The following is a 19,611-nucleotide window of genomic DNA, read 5'->3' as shown; positions in this document are numbered from 1 at the left end:
TTTTTATGATCACTGAAACTCTCTGATTTCAGAAAAGCTTTGACAAACTTGGAAAAAAACAGCAAACAGCTGATATCCACTACAGTGCACACAACTGTCCCCTACAAGATCCTGCTCAGGGACATGCTTTTAGAGCAGAAGTTCACCGACTTCTCCACAGATCTTCTTAATTCACCTTCCATGAGATACAGACCTCCAAAAGAAAGAGAGGCGATAAAAGCCATGCAGGCAGCACTGTGACAAGGGGACACTACTGATCTCCGGTGCTTGTCACGGCCCTCGTGCCACTTCTCACCACCTCTTCCCTTTTGCCAGCAGACCCGTTCACGGAGTCACTCTCAGCTGCGGTCACACTGTCTGGTTTACTTTAAACACCCTAAGTTCAGTGCTGCTGTACTTGCTGGAAATGGATCTGCAGGACCGAGGACAGAAGGCTCACAATGAAATGAGAGTGGAAATGGGAAATGAACTTTTAAGATGATAGAGTCACAGACAAAGAAGGATAGGTGATGAATCTCTTGCTCTCTTCCACCACACGCTCAGAAGAAGGGATTAATAACTGAACACACTTAAGAAACTAGCTAAATTATTGCTAGCAACCTCTTGTCATATTCAGAAGATGAGATGCCTAATTTTTTTTAATCAAATCAATTCATGAGAAAGAAAAACTAAAACAAATAAATAATCAGCATGGATCTTGGAAGAAAGAGTTTCAGGAAATGTTTTATGGCAAAGAACAGCCCTTCTGCCATCCAGCTGTTTGTTTTGTTTTAACAATTCATGAGAGTTGAGCTTCTGCAGCTTCTTTTCTTTTTCCTATTCCAAAAGCCTTGAGGATGTTTCTCTTTTAATTTTGAGCCCACTCTTGAGCTGGGAATTCTTTTCCCAACGCGTGAGTGTGAATGATATGAATGGAGATTGCGCAACTGCTTACCTCTTCTCTTGCTGCTCAAGTTATTTGCCTAACTCTTCCTGAGAGCAATGAAAGAAACCTTTCTCTTTTCATGGGTTTATTTGGATCTGTGGAAACCAAAGACTTTTAGTCTCCCTACATGCATTTATAAAGTCTTCTGCACAACTGAAGGACTTTGTTTAGTATGAAGAAACTCTGAAATCAGGAGCCACCAGTTTGTCTCATATAGAAAGTCTGACTTGCACAGTTCTCAGCACTTACACCTCCAGGGATGCTGGACCTCCAAAAAGCTAACAAAAATAAATTATATGATGCCACAGAGAAGTTTCCCTCTTCCAACCTGGGTAGAAAGACAGCAGGAAAATGGCCACCACGGCTCCAGCTAAACCATAAAAGACTAACACAAGTGCTACGGAAAGCAGGTAAATAAGAAGGTTTGTCTTTGTTTTCCTGTAGGTATATATTGTGCCTGTAGACACAATTTTGGATTTAATAGGCCAAATCCAACTCTTTGAAGTTAAGGGAAATGCCTCGGTCTCTTCAATCACATTCTTTTTGATTCACTTATTAATGTCATTTGTGATGTGACATAAAAGCACCCAGCAAGCTGTTATACTGCCTTCAACAAACAGCCACCCAGATGCTCAACAGCCGTGGCGGTGATAGTCCTAAATCAAATCCTATGTGGTTTTCCTATACTAAATACCATACACTCCTGCAGCACCGTCAGTGAACAATGGGGGAGATCGGCTCCAGCCGCCACCAGCCACCAGCATGGAAGCCCATTCCGGTCCACCAGCATAGAAGCCCATCCTGGTTCAGCACCAGAGACTGAAGATGCTACGTCTGCTCCAAGTTTGCAACAGCATGTTTTTCCAAAGATGAAGGGGAGAGAAAAAAGAAAAAAAAAAAAAAGAAATGTAGCACAGAGGTTATTTGACTGAACCTTCTGGCACTGAAACAGGCTCCCGTGTTGACAATTAAGAGATTCACCCCAGCTCACTGCCTCAAAGCACTGCAACCTAAGTGAACTACATATTTTGGACCAGGGTTTGCTGTCAGAGATGCTGCTTTCCAAGCTCTTGCTGTCATTGATATCCCAATGTCTGCAAAAGCAGCTAAAATGAATTAAAGAAATACTGTAATTCCTTCATCCTAAATTTAGTCATCTGAAAACTAGGTGTCAGTTCATCTAGTTTCTATTTACAGTCATTAGAGCGAAACAGACACTTTAGGGACTGAATACTCCAAACCACTTCAGATTTCTTGGATGGGAAGCTGGGTGTCTCCCTCTCTGCTGATTAGACAGAGAACCTATATGACTATCTTAGTTGAGATACTTAGATCTTGCCCCTTAGAGCCCTCGATCGGGGTTACCAAATGGTCATGAACCTCCAACAGGTGGAGTCACAGGTCAAATAGAAAAGTACTTGCAAAAAAGAATCTTTAAAATGAAAGTGGATCGGGGGCCTGAAAATAATAACTATAATCAATTTCTCTCAAAAAGCATCCGAGAATTGGTCCAGGTCCAATGCTTTGCTGCCACAAGAAGCCAATCCTCAGTGGCCATGGACTTGTCCATTTCCGCCTTCCAAAACCCCCTCAGCAATCCCATCAAATTGATTGCAAGGAACAATTATCTACAACTATGCAAGAGCAAATCATTACACCATCATGACTCCAAGCTGAATGAGAATAGTAATACCTCATTTCTGAGGTACATCTTTGTTCTCTAACATACTTGTTAACTTTTTTCAGAAGAGTTTTAACTCATGCTCTGTGTACACAGTGTGGCTCTGAGTGCAGATGAACTTTACAACAATGGCTGTAATACAGGTGACAATATTAATAATACCCATTTCTGTTGTGTACTGGCCTTGCACATCTCAATAGCTGTTTGTATCACTCAGTTAAATTGTTTTGCTTAATGTGATCCTACCTGGTGCAACATGAACAATCAGTGCTGTGTCAAGAGAGCGGAAGCTGCTGCAAACCCCTGGGCTATTGCAGCTATTGCTGCAGCTGAAATTTGGTCTGATTGCTTCACTTCAAAATTTTTGGCTGTTTTTTGCTATTAATCTTGGAAAGCCTCCAAAATAAACCTGATAAAGTCCTGAACATCACAAAAGATGCATTCTTCCCCATACTTGTAAATCATCTTTGGCACACTTCCCGATTTTAGTAGTTATAGATTTCCCCCAAGCTCCCTGCATATTGCCCATAGATATAAGGCTTTGTATGATCTGTCTTCTAATTCAGAAAACTACAGCAAGCTATTGCATGAACCCCACATTAGACAGTAGAACAATTCAATACTAAAGCACTGTTTAGGTCTCTGTATGGTTTTCTTGATGGATGTTACACTGCTGATCTATTTTTATGTATTATTTATACTGGGATAGTGCCTAGAGGCCCCAGTCAGGGACAGGACCTCATAGTGCTGCACATACTATGAAGGAGGATACAAGAGCCTCTCCTCCTTGCAGCTTATAGTCTAAGTATATAATGAATGACACCAGATGGATAAAAGTCAGAGGGAGCAAAAAGTGAGATAGTTGTTAATAACAGTAACAGGCAGCGCACAACATCTACGTATCTATATATAGGCAATGTGGTGTTCCTGTCACTGTTGTCTGCTTTCTCTCTGTCCTCTGTATTGCGTCTTACAACTTGCAGTGACCTGTGGACAAGCACTCATGCACAGCGTCATCCTCTGTGTGTCTGAAGCACTGGGCACTTGGAAGTATCTTTCACTGCCCACATCAGGCATCTAGGTGAGATTCCAAGGATGTAAACCAGAGGAAAGAGGTAGGTACTTACAGAGGACGATGCAGAGCCCCTGAATTAGGGCATAAAGCAGATGATGTGAATTCACAGGTTTGGAGGCACTCATGGGAAAGATTAGGACTTTGGGGTGTCAAGGAAGCCCAGCAAGAAGCTGGTCTCAGTGCAATTCACATAATCTCCACCTTTATTCCCTTACACATTGACAGTGCAGAATATAAGTGCCTCGGGCATCTGCATTCCTGCAGCAAGAACAGCCAAGAGTCCTTACAGTGTCCAGTAACACAGTACCTCGTTCAAGTCCAGGCTCTCTGGGGAACCAGAGATAGGTGCATCTCCCATCTAACTCACTGGCTAAGTCTCAGTCAGGTTGAAGATGGGCTTTTAAGCTTATAGCCTTGTGACCCAAATACACCTCTTCAATTTGGGAGTTCTTATTTCATGTCCTGATCTGAGTCAGGGTTGCTCCACACCCAGGTAAGATCCCCACCATGTTTAAATCCCCTGTGCGAACACTAAATCCCCCTCTAAGTTCTTAGGACAGTTCAGCTCTGATTTCCCAAAGCAATAGGTGTTGGGTCTGCAAGATCAAGAAAAAGCAATAAACGTGAACTCCTGCAAACACATTTTGCTCTTCTGAATTCGGCATATTTTAGACATTCCCAAGCATAAGTCTATTCCAGTACCGGATGTAGCCACAGGCTTTCTGACCCCAGGTCCCTGTCCCTGAAGTGACTGATTGCTCACTCATCCCCATCTCTTCATCAATAGATGAGCCAGAAGACAGAGGGCTGAATAGCAAAGGGACTCTCTCCTTCCCTTCCCTGCAGAGCCCGTGAAGTAGGCAAGTAACAAGCAGTTGTGAGGGAAATAAGAGGCCAGCTATGTGAAGATGAGCTCTGGTGACGCTGGAGGTGGGAGCTACCAAAAAAGAGGGACAAAGCCTGAAAGCGGGCCTTTTCTTTGAAGAGTGCAAACCAAAAAGAGTAAACTAGTCACAAAGAGATGTTGCTGTCCTGCAGGGTATCGAATGTAATAATACAAGGGAGGACTCTATCACTGAGTCATGCTTACAGCAGGATAAATTAATTAAGCTCATCTTTCTTTGAAATGCAAACTTGTGCAATTGCATGGGTTAGCAGGGGCCTCAGATAGGTCATCTCAGTCTTCCTCATGAGCCTGTATTGCTCAACCTTTCCTTAGATCCTCAGCATCCTACAGTTGCTTTGCACATGGATCTCCAGCACCTCTAATAGAAGCTTCCAGAATTTTTGTAGCTCTTCTCTGAATAAATTTCATTTCCCTACATAATTTTTTTTCTTTGAACTCACAGTGCCCACAATTGTATTTTCTCTGAGGATCAGCCATTTTCAAGGACATTCTTTGGTAGTATGTGCACCATATTACTTTTGGGATGTTGCTAGTCTGCACAAGGACTGCTTCACAGAAAGAGGAGAAGTGGGAGCTCTATCATGCAGTTAGTTTTTAATAAAAGACTTTGTGAATGGTTTATGAGAAATAACAGGAGAAAAACACAAGTTCTTTGAGGAGGTTTCTGTAATACTTTTAAAAGAGCATTTCAGCAAATACACTCATTAAAGACTTTTTTCCCTTAAAATCAAGCTAAGTTGATTTTATTTAATCCTTTTATTCTTAAGATAACATTCATCTTGCTGAATTTCAACCATCTAAAATTCAGGCATTGTCTTCTATCCCTCCAGAGAGGGTGCTGGGGTGAATTCATATCCCAACTCAGATACTGTCGCCGAATAGAGTGCATTGTCCTTTGGAGTACCTCATCTCTACTGAAAACAGAGGAAGATTAGGTGACCACCTTACACTACAGACAAGTGAAATAAATCCCATCTTAATTAGCTTTTCTACTCAGTATACTTGCATGGCTTCCATTGTTACAACATCTGAACACCCATATTTTCCAAATCTATTATTCTCACACTCTTTTTATGACACAGGGTAGTTTTTACCCATTTACAGACATATATAGCTGAGACAGGTAGAGGCCAAGATCCAGACCTGCAAAGGTATTTAGCACGTTAATTGTCTAAATTAAGTGGTTTTCAGTCTCAGCTGACTAACACTCAATGATGTAGACAAAGAAGTGGCAGTTGGGTGCCTTTAGGAATTTGCTAGGATCTAAGCAGAAATTACTTGCCTAAGGACGTATGTCATGGAATTAACCCCAGGTCTCCTGAGCTGCTGGAATGTCCTTAACATTAAGCAAATCCTCTGCTGGTTTTGGAATTAAACTTTTGAAGTATTTACAGTCATGTCTTCTTCTTTGTCAAACTCAAACAAGCTATGCATGCTCCGATCCTTTAATTTTTCCTCATAAATCAAACCTGACTCAAAGACTCCCTTCTCATGTTTATTGGTCTTCTCTAAGCTCTCCTTAGATGTTAACTTACCAGTAATAGCACAATGAGGCCAAAATCCCAGGTTGGGTTTTTACGTGTCACTGTGATACAAGTAAACACATGAACACCATCATAAAGTTGGATCTTTCACTAAAATCAGTGAAAATATTATATTCACTTCAATGAGCACAGAGTCCTACCCTGGAATGTAGCATCTGAGCAATTCCTATCACAGTACAGTGCACTGATATTGCCTGTTGCACTTATAGAAATAACTGACCAAGACCTTAAAATTGAAATACTTAGGGCTTGTCAACATGAGAGTCCACATACAGTAGGATGTGAATTAGCAGCATACTGACTGCTCTGCAATCCCATCACACATAAGTGTATACATGAAAGCTTTTAATTAGAAAGCAGCTTACTTCACTTTGAAAGCAGACTTAGGACATATACCCTGCGACTGATCATGCAGAGAGTTAGTGTGAAGAAGATACCACACTGCACGCTGTTATTCTAGTTTAACAGCACGCTGACTTCCGCATGTAGACAAACCTTATCAGACCAGAGCAGGCTCCAGTATTGGGCGATATGTGTTTCTTAGAATAATCTTGGGGAGAACTGCTGAATGCTAAGCATGTCCTCTGAATTCCCTGAGACTTGCACCTGGGTCGCAATAAGGGTCAATTTATAAAATAGGCTCAATTCCTTTCATCTGTGTTGATAATTTTTTTGAAATTATCTCAGTATGGTGACACAGAAAAGCAAGTTTCTGTAGGGAGAGAGAGGTGACAGTCTCACACTATTCAAACAAATGGCAAGATAAAATACTGTTGCTGGTACTCCACAAGTGCAGTATTCCCTTTCTAGGACAGCAGCCTTGATCTCTAACTAATCAAAACAATCCTATATCAACTTTGAATTATCATCAAAGGCTATCCATGTTTTTGGTTTTAAAACTATAAGCACAAAGTATACACAGCTTGTGGAAAACATGCAGGTGAAGTATTATGCATCATTCAAGAAACATGTTTAAATAATTGTAAAAGGTTTTACAGACTTCAGATTATTAAAGGGACATTTGATCGACTCCTGTGTTAAACAGACCACAGAAACCTTACACAGTTACCCTTATATTGGATCCAATAGCTTGTTTATGGACTAGCCCTTATTGTCCAAATAGGATTCGGTTTCTGGGGACATCAAGAAAATGAGATTCTGCAACATCCTTTCCATTGAATTGCCTTGCTCATCTTCCGAAATTGAAAAAGATAAAACTCCTACACCAAAATGAGAAAGTTTTGCCCAATCACGCAGCTTCAGAACAAGGAAACATGTTTGTTCTGTGTCAGGGTTTCCAGCCTACGTCTTGTGAACCACAGGAGGAACACGCTACTTCGAAATTTTACACAAACCAGAGAATCCCACGCACCACCATATCTCTGTAGGGAATGAAGAATAAGTACTTAGGCAGCAAACACTGCCAAAAAACTCAAATGTCTATTTTGGGACTTTCTCCCAGCCTAACAGAAAAGAGGAGGTGGAAATGATAGCTACACAAGAAAAGACATCCATGGGATTGAGGTCACATCTTCAACATCAGCATGTCCAAAAAGAGCTCTGAGCAATTGCTGCTGCCTCCACAGTGTCACCGGGTTTCTTTCTGAGTGGTGGCACACACAGAGTAAGCCTGGGAAGCTTTCTGTAACCCAACATATTTGTAGCTCAGACCAGATCCCGTTAGTGGAATCTAATAAAACTAGTTGGAAAAAAACTACTGATCTTCTAAGGGAAAGCACTGGAGACACTTAGTGAGGATGCTGAATCTATCTGAACATAACACCTGCAGAATCTTGGTGGCTCTATAGAACAACCTTTGTTTCCACAGTACTAGTCATTAATTTTTCCATCCTCTACCAGCACCTTTTCAACTTTTCTAACCACTTGTGCTCACACCTCTTCTCCCATGTGGCTCAAAGCAGAATGAAGAGAGACAGCACAATTTAAAATGGGTCATGCCTTCCAAGCATCAAAGTGCTATTTTGTTGAGAAGAGAATGAAAACAAATAGACAGTAGGGATATTACAGTGCCTACTGCAAGGTCTTGTGAGATTCGCCCAGGGTCATCACAACGGACCATGGTAATCTCTGCTGATGTTTGCACTAAAGATAATAATGGTACTTATATTCAAAGTCACTGTGGCCCAGTTATTCTGGCCTCACATACAATTTCACTTATAAAGGTGAATGTATCACTTTATATAGACAAGATAAACTAGTAGTTTATCTTGGAGGTGTCAGATCCCACTTTCCGTTGTGTCATTTGAATTCCTGCATGGAAAACAAAACACAATGAATCCAAATACATTCCAAAATGCTCTTCTCATATCACTTTAGTGGCATTTACCTTGTTTGCACGGAAAGGAAGGAAGGAAAGGACAGAAAGGATGGAAAGTACTTTTTTTTTTTTTTTAATACTATTCATTAAGGCAGATTTTATTATCCTTAAAACAGGGTGATATCCTAGGATAAAAATAGAAATAAAGCCTGTCTTTACAAAGAAAATTACTATCTATATTTCAGCACTGACCAACTGCAGAACAGCTGTGCCTGTCGTATTGATGGTACAAATGCTATTCACAGAGGCGTTTTTACCATTGCCTTGAAAACCTGACACAAGACCTGAAATCTGTCTGAGTTCTCTCCCTTTAACAGCTTAACACCCCACATGCAAGATTGCTGCTGAGTAGAGTACCCCTAGGGAGGGAAGTTTTTTCATCATGTCAGGACCATTTCTGGGAATTGACAGGATACAGGATAACTGTGCCTGGCGTTTGTACTAAAGCACAAGAGAGAGTTAAACTGTAGGAAAGAGATGAAATTTCAAAGGGGAGAAGAATTTGGAGGCAGAAGCAGCTTGTCTTGCGCCTTGAAACCACCTGGAGAACTGCTGTAGCAAAGAGATGAGGATGGCAATTCCGGCTAGGACAGACTAAGTCCTTCTGCCACAGGACACGCTAGCAGCCGGCATGGACCCAGCACAATGGAAAAGCCAGGCATAAATGAAGCAGAATCGCACCTTGGGTGTTAAACTGAATAAGATGATTTTATTCTGCCTTTTTTTTTTTTTTTTGCTTTGAAACCAGATGTTTGGGATTAAGAGAGACAAACTCCCTGCACTGTTTGCTGCACGTACCTCCTGCTTTTCTGTCAGGCTGTGAAAAGGTACAGAAATTGGCATTGGAGCTTTCAGCAGTGTTTTGTGCCTAAGTATTTATTCTTCATCCTTACACATCAATGTACAAAAGCAACAAATTGGGAAAAAAAAACCCAACCCTTCCATCATCATAAGAGCCAAAGCACAATAACTCATCTATCACGAAGTAGCCAGGATTTGATTTTAAGCACTGCCAAGGAGATCAATGTCTGTGTTATGAGTTTCATAACGGTGCTCGTGCTGCCATTTAGGAGGGCAATGAGCTGTAGCAAAGTCACAGGAAGCAAAGGACACAGGAGCTTCAGGCTCATGAGGTCTGCATAATAATTGCTCTGTACCTAAAAGTGTAAATCTCTTCAGAAAAAAACCCAAACCAAACAAACAAAAAAACACAGATATATGAATTTTCAGAGGGATACCATAAGAATATCAGTCTTTTCCCCTCTCCCATATTTCCCATTTCCCCTCTCACATATATTTTATTTTGTGAGTTTAATCAATCTTCAGCCTAAGCAGTCTATAATGATTTTATCTAAAGGTGGAAAATCTTCCCATGTGAAAACTCTCTTAATTTCACTGAAAGGTACACGGGTTGTCAGGGTGTTATATTGGGAAAGATATTTCTTTGCCATAGATTCATGTTCTACTTTTTTCAACTTGACGCAGCTTTATGAGATAATATATGTCTGCTTTTTGTAGATGTCACTAGAGGACTATAAACACCAAGTCATAACTCCAGAACAAATCTGTACACTGCAAATGGTATTACCCAGGACACTCATCTTAAAAAGATAGACAGCACAGAGCAGCAGAGGTAAATGCACCTTTTCTTCTAGAAAGAGGACCTAAAAGACCCCTAAGCCTGAACAATGTTAGTAGCTCTCTTAGATGCATCAATTCTCTCACTTTTTCCTCAGTTAGGTGGGACTGACATTCCAAAAATTACATCCAGTCAGCTTTTTCTTAAGGCCTTTAAAACTTTGAGTTCAATTTGCAAAATAAGAAATTGAGTCTTAAAATAAACACCTTGGATTTCATCAGTTCTGGCAACATTATATACTGTAGAAGGCATCAGATCAACAGACCACAATGATTCAGGCAGCAATTATGTAAAGCATACTTGTCTATTAAAATTGTTTTAGCCAAAAGATTAGATTAATAACAGAGATTTATGATCTTAACTGCCTCTTCAGTCACCCAGGTTCAGCATTAGAGACCAGTATAAAAACTGTCTTCTGCTGTTACCAGGCTTTGCATGTAGCCAAACCTGCTTAACAAGATGTCCCCCATGGCACCTGGGCCATTGGGTGCACATACGACAAAGTCGTGATTATTCCAGTTCCGTGCCTCTGGTGTTCAAGAACAGGCATTGCTCTGCCCACCTTACTTGCAAAGCCAGGGTGGGCTCCAAGCGTGCCCAGTTCTCCCACAGACTGAAACCAGAAGAAGATCTACCTCTCTCAACACCTTTTATCGAGCAGCCCCAAGGTTAGCGCACTCCTTCAGGAACAGGTAGGATTGGACTCCTAATGAGTAATTCAATAGTGTAGTTCAGCATCAAATAGGAAATATCAGCACTGATACCCAAACATTAATTGGAGCAGGTCCAGTAAGAGAAATCTTATCCTGAAAGATGATGCTCTAACCACGCCAAGCCACAGTCCCTTTCTGTCGGGCCTTTGATAACACAGCACTCACAACAAAGTCGAACCATGCTGGCTGAGAAAGCCATGCTCCCAAGCACCAGCAACACACCGCTGAGACACGCGCTGGAAAGACTGCACTTCCAGGTCACCTTAGGAGAGAGCAGGCACCTGAACCACTGAAATATACGCTAGAGATTTTTTAAAATTTATTTTAATTAATTTTAATTTTAATTTTGACACAAGGAAAAGGCTGACCCTACGCAGATACCTATCTGCTGGGAGATAGGTATCTATCTCCTCGTGGCTGAGGATCCCAAATGAATTTAGGCGCTTAAATCTGCAGCTCAGGGCCTAAGCTGCAGAGTGCTCCACCTAACTTTCTGCAAGCTGGCTTACACAGCCTTTCCTCATGACTTGTGGCTTTTGGGGATCCCACCACAATCACCCAGTCAGTGCACAAGAAGCAATAGCACTTGCTTAGTACTTCAGTCTCCAGCTTCTTTACAACTCTTCTCCCCAAATGCTTTCAGTGCATACCGCTAACTTAAAACTCTGCTTTCCTCTTTCAGCTTTTAGAGCTGCTCATTTCTTCTAAAGACATAGGACTGCCCTTAGCTATTACAAATCGCTCCACTAATTTCAGTTATGCATCTCTAATTTACACCAACTGAAGATGCAGCTTGTTATAATTTGATTTTTTTTTTAACATAACAACTGTTGTGTGCTACCATCATTCCCATGGACACTGTCCACTTCCTTGGTGCAGTAGTTTTATCTACAAGGTGTAGCAGACGTTTGCCCCTCAGCTCCACAGTGCATCACATTAATGGGATGTGTACAGTGGCTTGTGCTAAATTAAAACGCACCCATCTGTGGATGATTTTCCTGTCATTAAAATGATCATTATGAAACCCCTCACCCAGGACTACTTTTGAAGGATCCCATTCAGGAAGTATACTTTATTAACTTAAAACTGTGAAATGAAGACATGCAGATTTAAAGATCCGTTGACAAAAACAACTCCTTACAAAAAAACGGTATTACATTTCGGCTTTAGGAAGGGGATAGATGTAATAGAGCTATCTGCTTTTATTAGCTCACCCTTTATGCTTGGATTTCTGTTCCTTTCAATTGACCTGTTTCTACAAATTAATGGCTTATAATATTTTGCTCTTAGATAGCAAACTGGATGACACCAACTGTCTCCACTATTAACGTGCTGATATACATGAAGATCACGTAAAAATAGGTATGCCTGCTCCCTAGATGAAAAATACCTGAATTACGTTTTCTCCTTCTTGGCAAGTTTGTGTTTCTGCACAGTATTTCTAGCAGATTTTTTTTTCCTTCTTTTGAAGACAAAAGTTCTGCTCCAGTTGAAACACAAAGGCTTAGTCTCCGACTCAAAGTATTACATGGCTCAATGGATCCAAGAATTCCAGATTTGTTCATGTGGAGACTTTGTGCCTCTAGAAAATCCTCTAACTTCCTTATAATATACCTCCCCAGAATAAAGTGGATTCTTTGAAGCTGCATTGTTCATAAATTAATCTGCTAAACTAAGGAGATCATAGGAACCAAAAGTCAGGTTAATTCAATGTAATTAAGTTATTGAGGCATTAGGCCAAATTTGCTATTTATCTTTCACAATAGGGGATCTCATAATGCCATTACAAACTCAACTTTGCCCTGATGCTTATATTATTCAACAACAGAAGAACAGGCTGAGACTTCTGTTTATTCTATGAAATAAAATTGTTTTTGTTACTTGTTTTCTTGAGGAACCCACATCTCTTAGTCTTCTGTGCTTGCTGACTCTTGCCCTACATTATGGTTGAAAGTGGGTTTTGGTTTTTTGTTTAATTGGATACATCACCAGTGCCAAACACAAGAGAACCTTCATTTCTGACTGAGACCTCCTGATGCTACTGCAATATAGCAAATAAATTAATAAGAACTTCTCTGAATGAGAAAAGGTCCACTGCTTGTAACTGATGACTATACACACAGAAGTGATAAATCATGACTATCCATATCTTATACGTGCTTCCTACTAAAAAAAAGATTTTTAAGAAATATGGAAGACAGACACAAACAAATTTGTTCATGTGTCTCCTCTGATTTCTATTAAGCAACAACGGATCTTCAGAGATGTAACATGTGATCACGCTGTTAGTAAGACATACTGTAGCAGCTTTGAAGATTTATATATGTCCTTAATAAAGGTTTTCAGTCACCTGCTTAAGAAAATAAGTCATGAAATTAAGTAAATTACTAGTATTTTACATGCAGGTGGAACATGTCTTTCAGAAATCAGAGAATGGATATAGGAATGTTACATCTTTCAAAGGTACAGATTATGAAGAAAGTCAGAAAAATAGTGTGGAGAACCTTACAGTCAAGGCTGGTTCTTTCTGTAAATCTTCAAGAAACATTTGCAACAGTCTATCACTACTTGTCATTGCCCTTCATTTTATTTCCTTCTCTCAAAGTGGAGCTGTTTAGCTCTTTTGATACCAAAGGATGTTATGAACAGTTTTCCTTTATTACGCTGTTCTAAAGCCTTTTAGTATAAGTCTTCATAAAACCTCACATATGTGCATTATAAAATTACAGGGAATAAGTTCCATATGAAAAATTCATCATATTTCTTCTTACTGTTTTTTAGCAGAGATTCTGACATTAAGCATGAGAGCAACAGACATTGTTTTAATTCTTCATTGTGGAAGGAAAAAAAAATCAACTTTTTGCTTTTGGTTGAGAAAGAATTTTTTACATACTCCCTCTTTGCAGTCTCTCCCTTGCAAAACCAAAAAAGGATTTTAGACGGACAAAAAGTAACCACAATTATATGGAGTGTGTCATTGATAAATTCCAGGGGAATATAAGAAGCTAGGTAGGCACATACCATTAGATCTAGCTGTTCAAAATGTTAAAATTCTAGCCAAGATTAAGCCAGAATATTTGGCCACATCAGCCCTCAGGACTGCAGTTAACTTTTAAAAGACTTGATCTGACTCTAGATTTAGACTTCAGGAAAGTCCCTCTTTCAAGAGAGCATTTTACACAGCAGTCTATCTTTAAACATGCGCTTAAGTCCCTTGAAGTCACTAAGTACAGATGGACTGAGAACAGGCGCAAGTCTTTCATTTCATGACAGCCTTAGTTTTGTATAATTTTCAGTTAATCCTAGGCTTTCTGTTTCCAGTGCATTTAGTCCTGAGTTATGCTGACACAAGATGAGATCAGACTCAGGGCTGCAGTGCCTCCAGGATTTTTGGAAGGGGACATTCCAGGAAAATTGGTAACTTCTCTCCTCCCCATCCACTCCTCCCCATCCACGGAAAAAAATAAGTAAAAAAACAACAACAACAAAACCTCAGCATATCATTGGAGTATGCTCAGATGTTACAGAACTTTTTAGCCTCTCTTCTCCTGCATGACATCTGCTTCCTGCAAGTCTCCTGATTCACTGACCAACTAGATTGGAAACCATTTAATTATGGATATTTGTTCTGCTTTTAAACTGACCACATTAAAAGAAAAAGCTCACACAACTCTTCTTTCTGTTTATAATAATACAGGAAGAAAAATATGCAAAGATGTACAAAAAGGATCCATGTTACTGAAAGCTGAGTAATATATACAGTGTGAAATTCATGCAGTGCTGAAGGTCCTCATGAGTTACAGGTCTCCATGTACATATAAGCTCTAGAGCATGAATTTGTCTTTAGCCATATATATCCTGAGCTCTTTAGGATTTGTGCTGCAAATTAAGGTTGCAAATAAATGCCTTTAGTGTACTGTGATTAGTCTGACCAGTGAAGCTGACTATTAGGTATAATGTTAGGTACCAGCAGAGCTCTGAACCTTAATCACATTTTCCAGTTACGTTGCAGGGAAGTGCAATGATTTAGTTAAGGCCAGTATAATGTTCTAGGCTTAAATACCATACCCATCACCCTGATAGTCAAACTGAGTCAACGATTCAACCCAGATGGGAATCCAGGTTCTTCTTGGCTTACTGTTATCTGTTCTGCCCATTAGGCTATATGGCTTCCATAAATTATTTTGGAGTTCCTGTTAAAAGAAAATAAATCCACACAATGCTAAATGCTGCCTCTCAGCTGTAATGCAAACTGGAATTTTGGACCACAGCACTGCTCCTTGACTCATCCTGGATCCCCTCCATGTGACGTTGGATGCATCAAAGCTGGGGAGAGGGGAATGGAAGGGCTGCTTTTTTTTTTTTTTTGCTTTTTTTTTTAATCACTCACTGTCAGACAACACGTGGATGTTCACACAGCATGTCTCTAGGATGTGAAAAATAACAATACCAGAGAGGGGCCTTTCTAAATACACAAGGATAGAAAGGAGAAGATAAAAGGACTAAAGATTTACACAAGGATAATTTAAGCACTGACTCATTGCCATTGCTAGGTTTATAAAATACATAAAACCCAGACAGAAATGTTGGGGTGGGGGAGAGATTGTGTTAAGGAGTACAACAGAGGTGCAGCACTATAAAAAAGATAAAAATAGCACACCCACGGAGCAAAAATTTGCTTCATACATAGTTTAAATACAGCTGCCACGCTTCACGTCTCACGGGCATGGCTTTACTATGAGCTTCTCTGTTGCTTGTTTGTAGTTGGAGAAAATCCAGAAAGCAAGGAAAACAAACACATCACACGTTTGCTGCATCTATTTGATTTAACGACACTTAGCATGCACCTTAAGCATTTTCCATGGGTTAAAAAGACAATGGGCCAAATATAGCTATCCTGCAGTCTGCCTTGCCAGGAGAGTGCGGTGGGAAAGCCTGCTTAACCAGCATCGAAGGATTCCCTCATGTAGGAAACCTCAAAGAGTATAGAGGTGGCTCAGTGGCCAATTCCAGCACCGGGGGTTTTAGCCAAAGAAATGCCGGCATGTGCTGGGAATTCAGCTGATTCCCAGCTGATGAATCAGCCTCTCCGGAGCCACAGGCAACTGGTATGTCTACATTGCAATGGTGCACAGTGAAGAGACACCTGAGTTTACAACTTCTGTGTTTTTAAAGGCAAGAAGAAGAATGAGAGAAAAAGCAAAACAGGGATTCAAAAAGAACCCAGAAATAAATCATTATTTTGACCACCCTAGCTGACAGCATGCTCACAGAGGGACGCTGAATGATTATGGCCTTCTGCAGATTAAACTGTAAAGATCCTGACTATGCGAGACATTTGCACCTCCACTTGTTCTGTGACAGAACATAGAAAGAGATGCTGAGTATATCCCTTCTGCTAGGACCAAAATAGGGACAGGTTTTGTTAGGAGTGTTTCATTCTTTGACTTCACTTTTTAATATCTTGGTGTTTACAGTGCTGATTTACTTAATTATCATTATTTACTCTCTGAGTAATACTGATGCAGTATCCTCCAACACTTCAAAAGGCTCTTTTCCAATGAACAACATCTATTTCCATTTAATATTCTAGCTTAATTAAAACCTTCTTTTTCCTAGGGCCTTGTTTCATTTAATTCCAATGCAAAATCCCAATAGAATTTCAAGGGTGCAGTATAATTTGTATAATGAACACAATGGTATCTACAGTGAAAACATCACCTCTCAGGAAAAAAAACCCACTGAGAAGTAGAGTGAGATGAGGGTTATTATGAACAGTGTTTTGGAAGGTCGGCTGAAGGCACAACCTGCAGCTGGAGAGAAGCAGGCGGAGGCTGGTACTTGAGAGCGGGGTCCAAAAGGGGTATCATTCTTCAAGGTAATCTGACAGCAGCTACCCACGAAACCAAAGCTGAGGACAGGAGTACAACTCAAAATTGTATCTTCCTGAGATTTAGTCACCTTACTCAGCACTACTGGGAGGCACTTCTCTCTTCCTGGGATTACTGTCCTGAAAGCATCTTACACCAGTTCTTCTAACTGCGGTCATTCTTATGTTTTTGAGACGCGGCAGAGGATACTGGTGAAGCTGCTATTTCCATTTCTGGTTAAAGCGCTCCATGGGCAGAGCCCACATACTGGCTGTGGGAGACTTTGGCTCAAAATGCTTCTGCCTAGTTTGGAGCACGTCTTTCTGTGCTTCAGCACTGCACCTAATGGGAAGTCTGCTCTGTTCCCCGTACCCTGAGAATCCCTGTTGGATTGATCCAGTGGTAAGAAGAGGGAAAGTAAATTTAGTTCCTGGATCTTAGGCTAGTCTGGATGTCCAAGCCAAAATAAAGTTCAAATAAAAGTGAAGCCAAGCTGCTCAGCCTGATCAAGGCTGAAATGCTTCTATTTATGAAGCATCTGAGAGCAGGACTTGTCTTGCAAACTTTAAGAAAAAGAGGTGTGACACCTGCAGAATTTGGGTACCTCTGATAGTAGCATTACAATTATGGATTAAAATACCCCAATTTCTCTTTAGAAAGCTATTTAGACACCTAGGTTTCACAGATTTAGTAAAGACCTTGGCCCTTACATACCTTGCAGGAGATGTTGAGTAGTGCTTTTCTGGATCAGGCCCATAATAAGCTAAACAAACTAATTAAAAGGCAAAGATGAAAATCACAACAACTATACTAATGAGGGTTTGAAAAACAGTATTAAAATGTTGTGCCATATAGTATTAAACACCTCTTAATGGTAAACAGTGAAGTCAAGTCCCTTTACTTGTTCCGTAGATTTGCAAGTAGTAAAAAAGAAAAAGCAAAAGCAACATGCTAAAATTCTTGCAAAAGTTCTTGCCTGCATCTTCACGGCCTCTGTCAGAGCCACAGATGCAGCGTTTAGCTGCTGCTTTCTCAGCAAAGTGCTCTGTTTATGGTCAGGCTGTTGCCTCATTGATCTCTATTGTTCTTGGACAAGTTTTCCCATTTCAAATCAAAGTGAGGCTTTTTTAAAGGAAACATAGGTGGCTGCTTTGTGCTTCTTCAGTACACAGTCACCAATTACCTAAGGCGCTCAGGAATGTCTCCCTTCTAGAAGCAACAACTTTCATTTTGTAATATTCACTGCAAAACAAGGAGCTTTACCACCCTCTGTGTTATTGCACAAAGCAAAGTAGAGGTTGTCAGTGTGAGAAGACGAATAATCCCATTTCAGTGAGCACCCCAGGCCAACCAGGTGCTCTGCGGTTCCTAGTGATGGGCACGTTCAGCGGAGTCGTGCTCATGGCAGTGCTGGAGGACTATGTGGAAAAGGAGGAATTTTGCCACCGCTCCAGCACGCAACAGTTTTGCTGATGGACATGGGCTGATTATGGCCATGCTGCCTTTCCCATCGCCCTGAGACACCTAGGCGAAGCAGAAGCAGGCGCAGAGGTGCCGGGGCTGAGGGAACGAACCACCTCTCCCTCCGCCCGCACCGCTCCCACCTCCCCAGCCTTTAACCCCTGCTCCCCAAAACTGTCGCCTCCTCGCCCCTGACCCCCCAAACCCACCTCTGCTGCGCTCCCAGGGCAGAGCCGAGGGATTTTCCGAAGCCAGCGCACCGAGCTCACCACCTCGATGACAGCAGGGCAGGTGGCCCGGGGACCGCCGCCAGGTGCCGGGCGCCGGCACCCGCCCCGCGGCAGCCCCGGCGGCTGTCGGAGGCGAGGCGAGCGGAGGGTCCGGGACAAGCAGGGGGGACCCCGCGCACTTCTCCACACCCCCCCCCTCCGCCCTTTCTCCGCGGCGGCGGAAAAGTGCTCCAGCGCGCAGTGGAGCGGCGCAAAGTCGCGGGGGCCCCGCGGGGGCTGGCTGGTACCTGCCGGGGAGCCGGAGCGGCGGCGAGGTGCGGGGTGAGGCCGGTGCGGGGCCGGGGCCGGTGGCCGGGTTTTGGGAGGCGTTGCGAGCGAGGCGGGCTCCTCCCCGGCGGCGGCGGCGGCGGCAGCGGCGGAGGGTCTCGCTCCTTCTGCGCGGAGTGTCAGACTTTCCCCTGGCTTCCCTTCCTCCATCCCCGCCACCCCTTTCCACTCCCTCGCACGCACATGCACACCCCTCCAGCAAATGGGCTGCTTCGGGTGCGTGTGCGTGTGCGTGTGTGTGTGTGTGTGTCAGCCAGCTCAGACCCACACCCACTGCTGCTCTGCCGGCGTAGGTCACAGCCCTGGCCACCAGGAAGCATTAACTCCGTGAAAAGTAGCGGAGCGCACACACAGACCCGCAAGCACACAGACAGGCTGTGGCGGCAGCGTGCCCACCCTGCTGAGACCGGGCACAGAGGGACCCTGCTCTCATGTACTTTCCTCTGGACCACAGACCTCTCCTGCGCTGCCAGAGTTCGCACAGGAGGGCATCCCAACCTAATATCGTGGTCGTCCTGCACAGGTGCTTGTCCAGATCGTAAGGTCTAAAGCAACCTCAGGCCCACTCACGTTGTTCCCCTGACACGTTCCCACTGGGGCTGAACTGCAGGCCACTGCCTGGTAGACTGAGAGTGGAAAAAAAAAACAAGCTCCCCACACTTACTGGTAAGGAGAAAGCAGCTGGGCAGTGGCCCATAGCTAGGGGTTGGTGCACGTTTAAGAGTAGCCCACGTGCAAAATTGAGGCTGCCAGGGATACATCTGCCTTTGCATTTATTTGTTTTGCCCGTGGAATGTGCTACATCGGTGGTTCTCCAGCTTTCGCATGCTGCAGACCACTTCCTAAGACAGAGTTTCTCTTCTGGACCAACCCACTCCCACACCAAACCCTTCTCTCCAAC

The 19,611-nt window shown here is 42.3% G+C and overlaps 1 protein-coding gene across 2 annotated transcripts in view; it reads right to left on the bottom strand.

Moving 5' to 3' along the window:
- Window positions 1-18,938, bottom strand: part of SEMA3D (semaphorin 3D) — a 153,874-nt gene extending 134,936 nt beyond the window's left edge. The window contains exon 1 of one of the 2 annotated variants that reach the window (XM_072858402.1): window positions 18,671-18,938. The gene's annotated coding sequence lies outside the window, so the exon portion shown is untranslated. The other variant, XM_072858393.1, reaches the window with a different exon arrangement.
- Window positions 18,939-19,611: the final 673 nt, after the last annotated feature.

The sequence above is a fragment of the Ciconia boyciana genome, chromosome 1 (genome assembly GCF_034638445.1).
Source record: "Ciconia boyciana chromosome 1, ASM3463844v1, whole genome shotgun sequence".
Lineage (NCBI taxonomy): Eukaryota > Metazoa > Chordata > Aves > Ciconiiformes > Ciconiidae > Ciconia > Ciconia boyciana.
Note: the sequence above shows the minus strand (reverse complement) of the source record. Positions and strands in the feature narration are given on the sequence as shown.